Source organism: Lissotriton helveticus, chromosome 2_1 (genome assembly GCF_964261635.1).
Source record: "Lissotriton helveticus chromosome 2_1, aLisHel1.1, whole genome shotgun sequence".
Taxonomy (NCBI): Eukaryota; Metazoa; Chordata; class Amphibia; order Caudata; family Salamandridae; genus Lissotriton; species Lissotriton helveticus.
Genome location: NC_136059.1, coordinates 1,456,574,435 through 1,456,590,110, shown reverse-complemented (window position 1 = coordinate 1,456,590,110; position 15,676 = coordinate 1,456,574,435).

Below are 15,676 nucleotides of genomic sequence, written 5' to 3'. Positions count from 1 at the left end.
ACATGATTTTTGTATAATGCAGGAGCTTGGACAACTGCCTATTTCCTGGCATAAGTATATTTTAAATGAATTGGAATGTGATTGGAGAAGGCTGGCATAATGATGTCTTCGCCATAAGGGCACTCCCTGATAAATGTAGGTGGCCAGTCTTTTTCAGCTAGAAGAATGTCATAACCCTTAGAAAGTCGCTCCCAAAAGAGTGCTCTCACTTTTCTTGGTATTTCTCCCTCCATCCGGAGTGTTACTTCATATAATTTATGTAGAGAACTACCCCTGGTACCTGCAGTTTCAACTTGGATGAATTCATTCAAGTCTACTGTCTCCAGATGGTCCTTCAAGTTCTTGCGAGCTATGGTGACTTCTGCTGCGCTGTCCACCATTGTCTGAGCCCATTCCCTGTTTTTGAGTTGTTTTCTCAAGATCCTTGGCATGTCTGATTTTTAGACCTGCTACCTTCTTTTTGGTGAATTGAGGTTTCTTGTTTTCCTGAATGTGTTGATCGTCTTTGGACTTTACGCGTTCATCCTTGTTTTCGGACCATGCTCTTCTTTCAGATTTCTGTGATGAAGTCTGAAAGGTACGAGAGGAACGTGTATCAGTGTCTTGCTATCTATCGTGTTTTCTCAAATTATCCCTACTCCTGAGGTTATACCTCCTTTCAGAGGGCTCCTTTTGAGGAGACCTACCTCTGGATTGAGAACACTTCACCTTAGATGTTTGTTTGCTATTTTCCCACTTCTTTTTAGAAGGAGTAGGAGTGTTTTTAGTAAAGACCTTTTCAGGACTTTCAGACAGTTAGGGTTTAACTGGTTTACCACCCAAACTGTCTCTACCCAATTCTTCATAGGATTTTTCAATTATTCTGGCTAGTTCTTGTGGTTGTTCTGTTACATCAAATTCCCTCAACTTCTTGCGGATCGCCACTGATGTTGGTATTTTAATATTAGCTAATATTATTGCTGAGACCTGTTTGAAATCTTTCAGTAGTTTCATGCCCAAATTTAAAGCAGGCTCTGCCCCGTATTCGTTTTCAAGCTGTTTCAAGACATCAGGTATTACTGGCATAGACGGAACAACATGTGTTTTAGTGTAGATTGCAGCGAAGACTGTACCCCAAGAATTGCAGTCCTCTAGATGTGGTGTGATCCTCATTGGTAAACAAATTGTTAAAATTGTGTGTTTCTTAGGAGGGGTAGTATTAGGAAATACTGCTATGATTTGAGCAATTATTTGAGCTATCCAGATTGGAATTTGTTCCCTCTTTGCGGGTAACTTACCAATGACTGAGTGTAAAGTGTGAGGTGTAATTTTTAGTGTATTCCCCTGGTGAGATGTATGTTGAGGAATCTCTATTGCAGGTTGGACAGTAAGAGTCTGCATGATATATTGAACCAATTGCCTATAGATTTTGATTAACTCTTTAAGTTGAGTTCTTAATTCCACATCTGACATTTCTTCAATGTCAGGATGTGGTTTATAGCTGGCTAAGACCGGCCATGTTGCTCCTGGTCTACCTAGTGGACCAAGCCTGGTAATGTGATTTAAATGTTTTAGGGCACCTTTAAACCAGAGCTCATGCTCCTTGTATGTGAGTGGAATTTCTATATCCTCGAAAGGAATATACTCATCCAGTAGTTCGTCTTCTTTGTAGAAGTGAAACATCTGTGTTACTGGATTTTTTTCGGGGAAGATTATCCATGAATAGAATGCCTCTGTCTGGTGATATTCATGTGCCTCTATCACAAAAACTATCCTACCACCTCTTGATGTGTGGCCATTTTTTATAGTGATGGCTTTCCTTAAATTCATAGGAATGCTGATAGCATCTTTGTCGGTTTCATTAAAACCTGTTATGTTAAAAGCTGCTGGAACAGCCGCAGCTCCACCGTTCTCGGTGTTGTTGCCTTTATTCGACATTGTTGACTGAAAGTTTGCAGAGCAAGTTTCAAGGAAACAAAGATAAGGTGCACAATATTTTAGAACACTGTATCCTTCAAGGTTGAACAAACCAAAACGCTAATACATAGGATTTTTCGCCCTACTCAGCTATGGCTGATATTATCCTTTTACCCACTCCAGACGTCTATTGGAGTATTTACAGAAAAAGGGGTCTCTGAGAAAAGCACGACTGAGTTACTTTAGTATCTAGCGTTAAATTAGTGCCTTACCAAATGTTGGGCTCCATGTAGTGTAGTTCCTAAATTCCCAATAGGCTCTGCGTATTGGAATAATATATCCTATAGAGTTGACATAGGACTGAGGTCAGTATGTCTCTATCGAATATACTAAACTTAATTGTGAGTGCCAGCTAGCTCAGAGGTAACTAGAAACTTTCTCGAATTCACAAGTACGGATTCGTTTCTGACAACAGCATAAACATGACAACTTTGTTTCCCTAGGACTGAAACAAATATCTTCAGAGTCGTGGAAACAATAGATAACTAGTTCACTCAGTCAATCGTGCATGCTTCGTTACTACAGAGTTGCAGAGAAATATTGAGACAGGCGTTTTCAATACAAGGGTTTATTGAACAGCCTTCTTTCTCATGCAAGAGAAGTGAACTGATCCAATTGTTAGACAGAAAGCAAAGTATAATGCATACAGCGAGAATAGTATTGTAAAATAATACTGTAATAGCATTGTCTAGTGCTATGACATATATATATAAAAATATATACATTAAATAACATAGGCTAAAATACTCAACTGGTGCTTCTAAAATACGCCTACCCCAATGTACCTAACCTAGGTCTAGTACCAGGGAGGACGTGAGTGATGCTTAGCATAAGTTTTAGTTCTGCCAAGAACTGCCAAAGGTTTCTCTAGGTTCTAACCAGCTCCATACCTTTAGAATGAAAGAGGTTGGTATCTCTGTCTCGGACTCGATTTCCCAACACCCTGCTAGGGGAGTCAGAAACACTGGAGCTGGATTCCCGGCAGAGGAGGACATTGTCTTGTCAGTGCGTCAGCTGGAGAGTTGGCTTCCTTCGGCACTTGCTGTAGGGATCTGCGTCGGGCAAGTAGGTAGTCGAACTGCACCGAACCACACCGTGCTTTGCCATAGCAAGTAAAGGCATATGTATACCTTGAAGGTGTTTAGGAATGCCAGCTTTGACGTAACAAAAGGGGGTGGTGATGGACGGAGCATCTGAACCAATCAAACACTCACACCCAGTCAAAAGATCTGGGTTTGATCCATCACCGTTCTTTACCCCACTCTGCCACCCCAGTTCAGACATGGCCATATGCAAATCAGTCTGACCCTGTGCCTCATGGGAACAGTCCAGCCCAAACTGCCAAGCCATGCCTTCCCTGGACTGGAAACAAGCTTCCGAGGACCAGTTTCTGGCATTCCAGCCGTCTTCAGCCCGGCTTGCTTGAATCCAGTGGCAAAGTGAGCAAGGGACTCACGTCTGAGCATACCCTGCCACACTTATGGCAGCCAAAAGCGGTACAAAAGGGGGTGGTGATGGACGGAGCATCTGAACCAATCAAACACTCACACCCAGTCAAAAGATCTGGGTTTGATCCATCACCGTTCTTTAGCCCACTCTGCCACCCCAGTTCAGACATGGCTATATGCAAATGGCTTGGCAGTTCGGGCTGGACTGTTCCCATGAGGCACAGGGTCAGACTGATTTGCATATAGCCATGTGTGAACTGGGGTGGCAGAGTGGGCTAAAGAAAGGTGATGGATCAAACCCAGATCTTTTGACTGGGTGTGAGTGTTTGATTGGTTCAGATGCTCCGTCCATCACCACCCCCTTTTGTACCGCTTTGGCTGCCATAAGTGTGGCAGGGTATGCTCAGACGTGAGTCCCTTGCTCACTTTGCCACTGGTGAGGTACTGGGTTTTTCAGAACCGGTACCGAACCGGTAACCTAGCGGTGTCAGGGTACACCCAAAGACCTCGAGTACTTTCCTGATTCAGACCACAGAAACTCAGAGTCTTCTAGGTGAAGTCAAGGATCGATTTTATTGGCTGCAACCAAGTAACAGGCGTCCTAGAAGTACAACAACACGGGATGTATATTCTCAGGAGATTGCTCAATCTTACAAAGCCAGGCTTCTCCTTTTATACGAAATATTGTGCTTTAGGCAAACATTCTCCACATTTTAGTATATCATTGACATGTTTTTACTACAAAGGAAAAGCAGAGTCATGATGACAAGCCCACATCACAGTTCGTCCAGCCCACAATAAATCATCCGGCAAGGCCCAGCATTTCCATCAGATACCGGTGGACCCCCAATAAAAACGGGCACCTCCTCCTCATAAAGCAAGTGAGAGAGAAAAGAGCAGGGACAGGTGTGAGCAAGATTCGGCAGGGTGTGTGTGCGATGAAAAGGGTTTATGGCCTGTTGTGCCTTGATGCTATCTCGTTCGGCCACTGGGAGAGGAACTGACCAAACAGGTTTGGCCTGGGGCAATGGTTCCAGCTTGCCCAGGTCACAGAAAAGTCAATTAAGGTGTACGTGTCCTTTGGAATCGAATTTGGCTTAATTCGTCTGCCTATGTGAGGGCAACTCACAAAATGGCTGCCGTACACAAAATGGAAGCCAAGGGTTCAAGACGAAAATGACGATTTCGAGGTGAAATCGTCACTTGAGCAAGACGAAAATACTTGTACATAGTGTACTAGCCACTCTCGGTCTTTTGATAGAAAAATCGTCATGCTAAGACAAAGTTTTATTCACGAGTCCAGAATTTTCAGAACTACAAACCCTCCTTTTGCCCTTACATAGGCAATTTAACCTAATCTCATGCTAATCTGAGTCCAGGTCTATATTCCTAAAGTCATTGAGATGTTGCTGTAACATCATTCTAGTACTTAGTTTGTCTCTTGATACAGGTTTCCTTACACATGATGTAGCACAGAGGCCACATATTGCAGGAGCACACTGCATGCACAGACAGAACAGGAAAAGAATGGCTAAAACCATCCCAATAACCATCAGATTTTTCCATCCCCAGCCGGATATCAGTTCCCAGAACCATCCCATTAACGACCAATCTCCTTTATCCACATGAATAGATTCGGAAATCTTATGTAGTTTGGAGATGGCCTGGTACACTGTTGGAGCGTTATCTGGAATGAAAACACAGCAACTCGATTGGATCAATTTACATACCCCACCTCGGTCTGCAAGTATGACATCTAATGCGACCCTGTTCTGAAGGGTCATAAGACGATCCGACTGGAGCTCAGCAGTCAAGTTACTAAGGGCACCAGCAGTTTCAACTACAGTGGATTCAACCACCCTTGTCAGTTGCCTTATGTTCCTGCTGTTAACCATGGGTCCCCAGAATGGCAGAAAACCCTTTACGAAGTCCCCAAATTCTTGACCTGTAGTGTCTTCTTTACTCAAGACACCTCTAACTATCCTTGTCTTGTGGTAATATGCCGCTGCTGTGTAGGTGGGAGGCAACAGGAACGAAACAAAACATGAGCCCGAAAAGTCAGGGGGCAACCAAGTATAGGCTCTATCATGGCAGATGAAATAGGTACCCTTAGCTGCTAAAAACGCAGGGGAAGTCTGAGACCCAAAAACATACGTTTCAGTACAGATACTTTTCCCTAACTGAGCTCTGGGATTCTTGCCAGCACCTTGCAGACACAGGTGACCCTGATGGGGTACAATCCAAATCGGGGAAGATCTCTTAGCTTGCTGTTTCTCACTCAGAGTAGCTCCATATCCGGTCACGTTCCATCCTATATATGCAAGTGTCTCATCTTCGGGGGTAGTTTCATAAGAAATATCTTCCTTAATCATGTCGACTATACCCTTAACCAGAGCACTATTCTTAGGATTGTCTTCTGCAGAACGTAAGGGGTGGACTTCACGTGCATATATGAACATTGTTCTGTATGCCCACACAGAACCATTGTGGCTGAATGGAAGGACCAGATAAGGGATACCTTTATCCGTGGTGCGAGGCATAAGACCACACACCCAACAGTTAGTCGTGTTCATTACCAGTTGGTGTTGGTTCAAAAGCTGAACAAAGGAGTTATTAATAAACTCTAATCTCCTAGCGGATTTGTGTTCAGGAAGGGGTTGGAAAGAATGAGAGGAAACAGTAGAAAGAGGAGGTGTAGGCGATGTAGTGGATGCAAATGTCACTCGAAAAGAGAATAAAACATATCCTATTAAAAACATAATCATACTGAATAACATAGAAATGCACAATATCAAAAAGCTTTTCTTTGTCATCATTTTACATATCCTGGCATTAAAGTTCATTGTTTTGGCAGGTCTCTCCATCTCGAAAAACTCCATCCTCTCTAAAGTGCTGCCCGCGATGGGAGGTTGTTTCTGCTAAGGAATGCTTCTGTCAGTCTAGGGCAACTCCCTTGGACCAACCAGAACTGTCGACCTGACATCGTCAGCTGCACCCCAAAGACTTTGGGCAATCGCGGCCCTAGCAGCGGAACCCGATGGCGGTTCGAAAAACAAAAATAAGCAAGTTTCTCAGATGGGAGAGCTGCGCTTTCAAAAATAGTACTTGGAGGAAAAAAAAACTTTTATTAGTTTGTATTTCTCGGCCTCAGATTATACCGTTGTTTTCCTGGTATTGTATTATCTTGGAAAAGGAGTTCAGGTTCTGTAGTGTCCAATCGAACTGATGGTGATACAGCTGGTTGCAAAATTTTATCACTCTCTTGTTCAGTAATTGTTCCTTTTACACGTGCATCACTGAAAGGCAGAAAACGTGGCACAGTTTCAGTCTCTGAGTCGGCGACACCCTTCTGGACCCACTGGTCATACGGCAGGGGTAAAGGTACCCTTTTACAATGGACCCCGTGGATCCAGTGCTTCTTCCCGTCCATTCGAACAGCTGATCTCGTGGAAAGAAGGACGAGGTGCGGTCCGGTCCACCTGGGCTGGTCGTTCTTGGTTCGCTGGAAGTTCTTCACGAGAACCCAGGATCCAGGGTCGATGGGATGACCTGGAGTTTCAGAGACCGGAGGCAGGGTGTCATGGACCTGTTGATGTAAAACACGCAATTTAGCCGTCAATTCGTACAGATAATCAAGCAAAACAGGGTGTTCGATTTCACTGAACTTTGTGGGCCTTGGCACTCCCCATATGTTGGCCGGGCGGCCGAAAACTATCTCATATGGACTAAGTCCCACTCGCGAATGCACAGTCATTCTGGTGGATAGGAGTGCTAAGGGTAGAGCATCAGGCCATTTAAGACCAGTGCTCGCTTGGATTTTGGCTAGTTTTAACTTTAGCGTGCCATTATAACATTCTACTAGTCCAGCTGATTGGGGGTGATTTGCAGCGTGGAACTTTTGCTGAATGCCTAGCCCTTCACATACTTTCTTCATCACACGACCCACAAATTCACTCCCATTGTCACTCCAGACCATTCTAGGCATTCCGAATCTGGGGAAGAATTCTTTTACAAGGGCTTTCGCTGTGGACAAGGCAGTATTGTCCTTTAAGGGATATGCTTCTACCCATCTTGAGAAGGCACAAACAACAATGAGTACGTATTTTAAGTTGTTACACCTCTCCATGTGGATGAAATCTAGCTTCAAAACCTCGAACGGATACGTAGGAGGTGCAAAATCACCAGCTGGAGTTGGGGTTCCCCTACCAGGATTGTGTTTCAGACACACCATGCAATTCTTGACCACATTCTCTGCACACTTGGGAATTCCTGAATTTTGCCATACTGGAGCCAACAACTTGCAAATCCCTTTCACGCTGATATGAGCCATTCCATGAGCCATTGTAACCACTGCAAGCACGTACGCATCGGGTAGCAACCATCTCTGATGCTCTGACAATTCAACCCAACAACCGTTTGCATCCATTCTACCCGTACTTTCTCTCCACATGTTCAACTCTTTCTCTGTAGCCTCAGCTTGAATAGACTTCTCACTCTCTATCGTGTCTTCACACATTCCAACATCACCAACCCATCTTGCAGGGCCTGCAACATGCATTCGGCTCATCACATTCCTTGCTGTTTCTTTTGCGATTTCGTCAGCGAATGCATTACCAGGACCAACATCATCAGTCACCTTCTTGTGAGCACTACATTTCACAATCGCAACTTGTAGAGGCAAGGTCAGTGATTCAAGAAGCTCATTCACCAACTGCCCATGCTGAATCTTAGCTCCATGCGAAGTCAGGAACCCACGTTCTTTCCTCAATCGTCCAAAACTGTGAGCCACTCCAAATGCATACTGACTGTCGGTATAGATAGTCACTTTCATTCCTTTTGACAACACACATGCTCTTGTAAGTGCAATCAATTCTGCTGCTTGAGCTGAATTATGTGGAATATGTGCAGCTTCAACAATTGTATGCAAAGTCGTGACAGCATATGCTGCAGTCGTGTCACCATTCGGAAGCTTGAAGCATGAACCATCCACTCATAATGTACCATCACATTCAGCAAGAGGAGTATCCTGGAGGTCTATTCTACCTTTCGTTTCTTCTTCTGTTCTAAGAAAACAATCATGCTGTTCTGAAGCATCTAATTCCTCTACAATCGGCAACAACGTAGCTGGGTTGAGTGTGTTAAACCTTCTTATGTGAACATGACTCGCTAACAAGGTTAATTCGTAACCTGACAATCGAGCACTAGTTAAGTGCTGTGTCTTGGTTCTGTTTAACAACGTGTCCACTGCATGTGGAACCATCACAACTAGCGTGTTATTCATCACCAAACCAGCAGACTGTCGAATAGAAACAGCTGCTGCCGCTGTGGCTCTTAAACAACTTGGCAACGCTTTAGCTACCGGATCCAAAGTTGATGAAAAATACGCACATGGACGCTGCTTGTCTCCAAACAACTGTGTCGACACTGATAATGCGCAACCTTCTTTCTCATGGACATACAATGTAAAGGGCTTACTGTAGTTGGGGGTACCCAACACAGGAGCTGAACACAATGCTGTGCGCAATTCAGAAAAACTTTTCTGACACTCTTCAGACCAAGGAACGGGATTGGGTGTATCTTTACACGTTAATGCCACCAAAGGTTTGGCCAGTAAAGAAAAATTTGGAATCCACTATCTACAGTACGATGTAATACCCAAGAAAGCACGCACTTCTCTCTGTGTTCTTGGCACACTCAATTTTGCTATTGCCTGAATTCTTTCTGGGGTCAGTTTCCTTCCCTCCTTCGATAAGAGATGACCTAAGTAGGTCACTTCTTGTCGACAATATTGCAATTTTGAGAGAGACACTTTGTGATGCAAATCACACAAATGACGCAACAAAGACAACGTGGCTTCTTTACAGATTTCCTCAGTATCTGCAGCAACAAGCAAATCATCAACATACTGAATGAGCGTAGCGCCATCAGGTAAAACAATTGTATCAAGCTGTGTTTTTAGAGCTTGACTATATATTGATGGGCTTTCACAGTAGCCCTGGGGAGCGCGTTTAAAGCGGAAGCTTCGTCCTCCTAAACTGAAGCCAAAAATATCCCTACTCTCCTCAGCAATCGGGATGCTGAAGAAAGCATTCTTCAAGTCAATCACCGAAAACCAGGTTGCAGAGGCTGGAATCATAGTCAATAGGGCTGTAATGTCAGGAACAACTGGAAATTGTGGCACAACTATTTTATTTACCTCTCTAAGATCAATCACAAATCTGTACACAGGTGGCTGAGAGGGATCAGTTTGTTTCAAAACAGGCAGAACAGGACTATTGCAAACGTTGCCTCTTGTCTCTTCAATTACATCTTTGTCAATCAGATCATAAATAATCGCTAACAACGCTTTTTCACCTTAACTAGAAATTTTATATTGGGGAATGCGTGGCATTTTAACATTGGCTTTTAATGTTACAACATATGGTGGTATTTCCAAAAGACCCACATCATTAGGACCAGTAGCCCAAAGAATATGAGGAAGCAACGACAATTCTGTTGGAAGTTTATCCCTTGACAAATACATTGGGGAAACCACTTTCTTACCCAGTGTAAGTTGTACTGCCGAAGGAGAACAGTACAAAGTCGCATACAATCTTTATAACAGATCCAATCCCAACAAGTTTTCACCACAACCCGTTGTCAGAATAAGGGGTGCTTCGAATTCACAAGGACCAACAGAAAGAGACAAAGGGTCAAAAATTGGATTTCTAACCGGGGCGCCAGAAAAACCTACAGAAACATTCATTTCGCCAGACAAAGGTGCGCCAGGGAGTTTTGAGTGCATAATAGAACTCTTTGTAGCACTAGTATCCAACAGAAAAGGTTCTGACACACCTGATGTAATCACCTCAATGTATGGTCCACTCTGATCTACTGGAACTGAAACAACTCCCTCTCTTTGTCTATGGCTGTCCTAGCAATCATTACCTTCCATATGCTCATCTTCTGCATAGTAATCATCAGCATAGTACTGAGCTGTCCTACCAGATGCGTTATTCTGTTGATCGAACCTATTCATTGAGTTCTGAGGCGGAAGGGAACAAGCGTTCTGGGGGAAATTTCCACGTCCTCTACCTCTAGGTGCTTGTTGAACACCTCGACCTCTGGAGCCAGAAACACCATTTGCGCGCTGTAACAAGACAGGGCAACTATATTTGAAATGACCCTCTTCCTTGCAATATGAACACTGATTGGGACCTACGGGGACACGTGGTTGAGTATACTCGACTCTTTGCGAGTTCCTCTGATACTGTTGAGGCTGCTGATAATTATTCTGATAGTTACTCTGACCACCATTATTCTGGCCACCACCACCACGTGGCGGATATGCTTGCTGTAACAGGACCTTCGTTTTTAACTCTTTAGTTTTCTTTTCTGCTCTATCTTTTTCATCTTTATCTCGATTTTCGTAGTACTGTGCAGTAGCCAATATCTGTGCTGAAGAGGAAACTGCCCATGAACTCTCTGAATCCTTCAACTTCTTACACAACTCTGGAAGCAGATTGTGCACAAATTTATCGACGAACAATCGCTGACCACCTTCTGTGCTCATATCTTGACCACTGTGGTCGACAAATGTTTCTTCAAACCTGGTGAAGAAATCTGACACCGTTTCATCTTTCTTCTGCTTGCACGCAGACAATTTGTCCCAATTCACACGCATCGCAGGCATTATAGTTTTCATGTAATCAATTATCCTGCCAGGGAGATCTGCTACTAAAGGTTCAGGTTTAGCACCACCAATTTGTAGGGCATCTGCAGCAGCAATATTAGCCCATGAGTCACCTAATTCCTGATCATGATCTGTATGACGAATCTTTCCCATAAAGGCTGTGGAACAACATTCCCAAACAACATATCGATATCGGCTAAATTCATAATGCATGAACCTGCAGTCTGCGACAATTCCTTGTAATACCCTGCGGGATTCTTACGGGGATCAGGCAATGTCTGTTTAAGGGCTAAAACTTCGGCTCGCTTCCATGGGACATGTACCCACACACGCTGAAAATGAGGCTGAATAGGTGGGTTAGCTGTTAGGTCCCCTTCGCTCCATTGTGGGGGAACTTCTCTCATGGGATATTGTCTTCCCTTCTTCTTAACAGAAGAATCAGACTCAAACAACGACTTGGAAACACCTTCAGTCCTAAGCGACAACAACGTCGCAACTGCTTTCTTAACATCTGAACCCACAATTGCGCCTTTTGAAAACTCAAACCGTACATGGCTCAACTCAGGCGGATTAGAGTCCAAATCATTTTCCTCTAAATCTTCACACAGAAAATCACACATTTTCTCAAAAACGTATCTCTGCTTCGATGTTTCCCACTGGTTAAAGACATCCATAACACATTCTAAATCATATTTTTCCGGGTCAGAAACCCATTTATGTGCCAAACAATTCAACGTCTCCATCTCCCTAGAATCAGGCAGTTGACTACGCAACTGCTTACGCTCTGTGTCAGGAGTTACACTTGTTGCACCAAAGAAAGGATACAGAATACTAGTAACAGTACTAGCCACTCTCTGACGAACAGAAGGAGAGGTCGATGAAAAGACAAGAGGGAAGGCAGAGTGAGACGAGGCAGATGCAGAGGCAGTTTCAGGAGAAGTACCAGGAGTGGTAGTCGATATAGTAGTCAAAGTTGTAGGGAGTATAGGAAGAGCAGATGTAAAAGCCGGTGGCCCTTGTGGAGGCTGCACCGGAGGAGCAGGAGCCAGCTAAAGAGTAGCTGGTGGGTGCTGTGGAGGAGCAGGGGGCAATGCAACCACGGATTGCGCAGCTAAAGGTTGTGGATGTGCTGTAGCATTCTGCGCATAGGGGGGTGGCGAACTTAACAAATGCGCCATTAACGGATCTTTTTCAAGCTCTTTTGCTGCATCTTGCTGAAGAGGCGGCAAAACTGGATAACATTTGTCAATGACCATTTTACGTTGCCTGTGCAACTGCTCACTCATCTGTTCTTCTTCATTGTCTTTAAACTGCATAGCAGTTTGCATTATCGAAATGCCCCTTTCTCTCTTATTTTTCTTCGCTAATTTAATTTCCTTCTGTTTGGCCTCCTTACGCCATAGGCGGAAAGAGTCAAACATCGCCGGCCGGGCTTTCTTCTTAAAAAGTTTAACTTCAAGATTATCTAAGATTTCCGTGTCAAAGCTACCGTATTGGGGCCATTTTAAAACACCGTCTTTTCTGGTGTATTTGATCCACACTTCATTGTATGTGATGGGGCCTACTCCATGTTTCACATACAATTCGTAGGTTGGAGTTCCAATCGGAGGAACCAGACACGAGTCCTCCAATCGGGAGTCCCTATTATTACAACCAAGACAAAACAAATTTCCAAGTCTGCTAAGACCAGGCATCTTCGCTCTCTAGTCTAGCTCCAAACTTCAAAGGATTATCGATTACGATATTTCTCGTGAATACACGAGTCCTTCGGCTTTGGCACTTGCTAGTTCCAAACAAAGTGATCCCAAAGGGATACCCAAAACTAAGAACCAACTAAGGACTGGGAGACGCTCCACTTATACTTAACTGAGATATCGATGACGTTACCAGAAGACTCGTCTTATCGTTTCGCTCTACCAAACTTCAAGGGTCCAAATCAGGGCGATAGCCAGGCCAGCAGTCCTTCGTAGCCGTCGGGAAGCGGGGAACCTCGCAGCAAAGACTTTCGGACCACGTCAACATGCAGGGGTCGTTGAAGTGGTTGGCCTTCCTCCAGAATTTTCACACGAAGCTCCTCACGAACCTCTGGCTGGACCGGTACCGCTGGTATCGCCCCGCGTTGGGCGCCAACTGAGGTACTGGGTTTTTCAGAACCGGTACCGAACCGGTAACCCAGCGGTGTCAGGGTACACCCAAAGACCTCGAGTACTTTCCTGATTCAGACCACAGAAACTCAGAGTCTTCTAGGTGAAGTCAAGGATCGATTTTATTGGCTGCAACCAAGTAACAGGCGTCCTAGAAGTACAACAACACGGGATGTATATTCTCAGGAGACTGCTCAATCTTACAAAGCCAGGCTTCTCCTTTTATACGAAATATTGTGCTTTAGGCAAACATTCTCCACATTTTAGTATATCATTGACATGTTTTTACTACAAAGGAAAAGCAGAGTCATGATGACAAGCCACATCACAGTTCGTCCAGCCCACAATAAATCATCCGGCAAGGCCCAGCATTTCCATCAGATACCGGTGGACCCCCAATAAAAACGGGCACCTCCTCCTCATAAAGCAAGTGAGAGAGAAAAGAGCAGGGACAGGTGTGAGCAAGATTCGGCAGGGTGTGTGTGCGATGAAAAGGGTTTATGGCCTGTTGTGCCTTGATGCTATCTCGTTCGGCCACTGGGAGAGAAACTGACCAAACAGGTTTGGCCTGGGGCAATGGTTCCAGCTTGCCCAGGACACAGAAAAGTCAATTAAGGTGTACGTGTCCTTTGGAATCGAATTTGGCTTAATTCGTCTGCCTATGTGAGGGCAACTCACAAAATGGCTGCCTTACACAAAATGGAAGCCAAGGGTTCAAGACGAAAATGACGATTTCGAGGTGAAATCGTCACTTGAGCAAGACGAAAATACTTGTACATAGTGTACTAGCCATTCTCGGTCTTTTGATATAAAAATCGTCATGCTAAGACAAAGTTTTATTCACGAGTCCAGAATTTTCAGAACTACACTGGATTCAAGCAAGCCGGGCTGAAGACGGCTGGAATGCCAGAAACCGGACCTCGGAAGCTTGTTTCCGGTCCAGGGAAGGCATAGCTTGGCAGTTCGGGCCGGACTGTTCCCATGAGGCACAGGGTCAGACTGATTTGCATATAGCCATGTGTGAACTGGGGTGGCAGAGTGGGCTAAAGAACTGTGATGGATCAAACCCAGATCTTTTGACTGGGTGTGAGTGTTTGATTGGTTCAGATGCTCCGTCCATCACCACACCCTTTTGTACCGCCTTGGCCGCTATAAGTGTGGCAGGGTATGCTCAGACGTGAGTCCCTTGCTCACTTTGCCACTGGATTCAAGCAAGCCGGGCTGAAGACGGCTGGAATGCCAGAAATGGGTCCTCGGAAGCTTGTTTCCGGTCCAGGGAAGGCATGGCTTGGCAGTTCGGGCTGGACTGTTCCCATGAGGCACAGGGTCAGACTGATTTGCATATAGCCATGTGTGAACTGGGGTGGCAGAGTGGGCTAAAGAACGGTGATGGATCAAACCCAGATCTTTTGACTGGGTGTGAGTGTTTGATTGGTTCAGATGCTCCGTCCATCACCACCCCCTTTTGTACCGCTTTGGCCGCCATAAGTGTGGCAGGGTATGCTCAGACGTGAGTCCCTTGCTCACTTTGCCACTGGATTCAAACAAGCCGGGCTGAAGACGGCTGGAATGTCAGAAACCGGTCCTCGGAAGCTTGTTTCCGGTCCAGGGAAGGCATGGCTTGGCAGCTCGGGCTGGACTGTTCCCATGAGGCACAGGGTCAGACTGATTTGCATATAGCCATGTGTGAACTGGGGTGGCAGAGTGGGCTAAAGAACGGTGATGGATCAAACCCAGATCTTTTGACTGGGTGTGAGTGTTTGATGGGTTCAGATGCTCCGTCCATCACCACCCCCTTTTGTACCGCTTTGGCCACCATAAGTGTGGCAGGGTATGCTCAGACGTGAGTCCCTTGCTCACTTTGCCACTGGATTCAAGCAAGCCGGGCTGAAGACGGCTGGAATGCCAGAAACCGGTCCTCGGAAGCTTGTTTCGGTCCAGGGAAGGCATGGCTTGGCAGTTCGGGCTGGACTGTTCCCATGAGGCACAGGGTCAGACTGATTTGCATATAGCCATGTGTGAACTGGGGTGGCAGAGTGGGCTAAAGAACGGTGATGGATCAAACCCAGATCTTTTGACTGGGTGTGAGTGTTTGATTGGTTCAGATGCTCCGTCCATCACCACCCCCTTTTGTACAGCTTTGACGTAAAGTCGGGCATATGAACGTCATGGATGAACCCCTAAGTAATAGTTGTTCATGCATAATAATGAGTTTCTTGGAGAAATCAATATCCAGGCTGGGGGAAGTCCCTTCTACTTAAGAGTCTGGTTTTCCAAGAAATCGTTGTGACGTTGATGAACGGATGGAAGTAGCTATGCCTGTATTGGGGTGGCATGGGATATGCATAAATAAGGGCTTGATTTCTATGCCTATATAAGGGCAACGTGGATTGTACCTATGTAAGGGCATGAATTGGGAAAATTCATTCGGAATCTAAAATGCCATACAACAACAT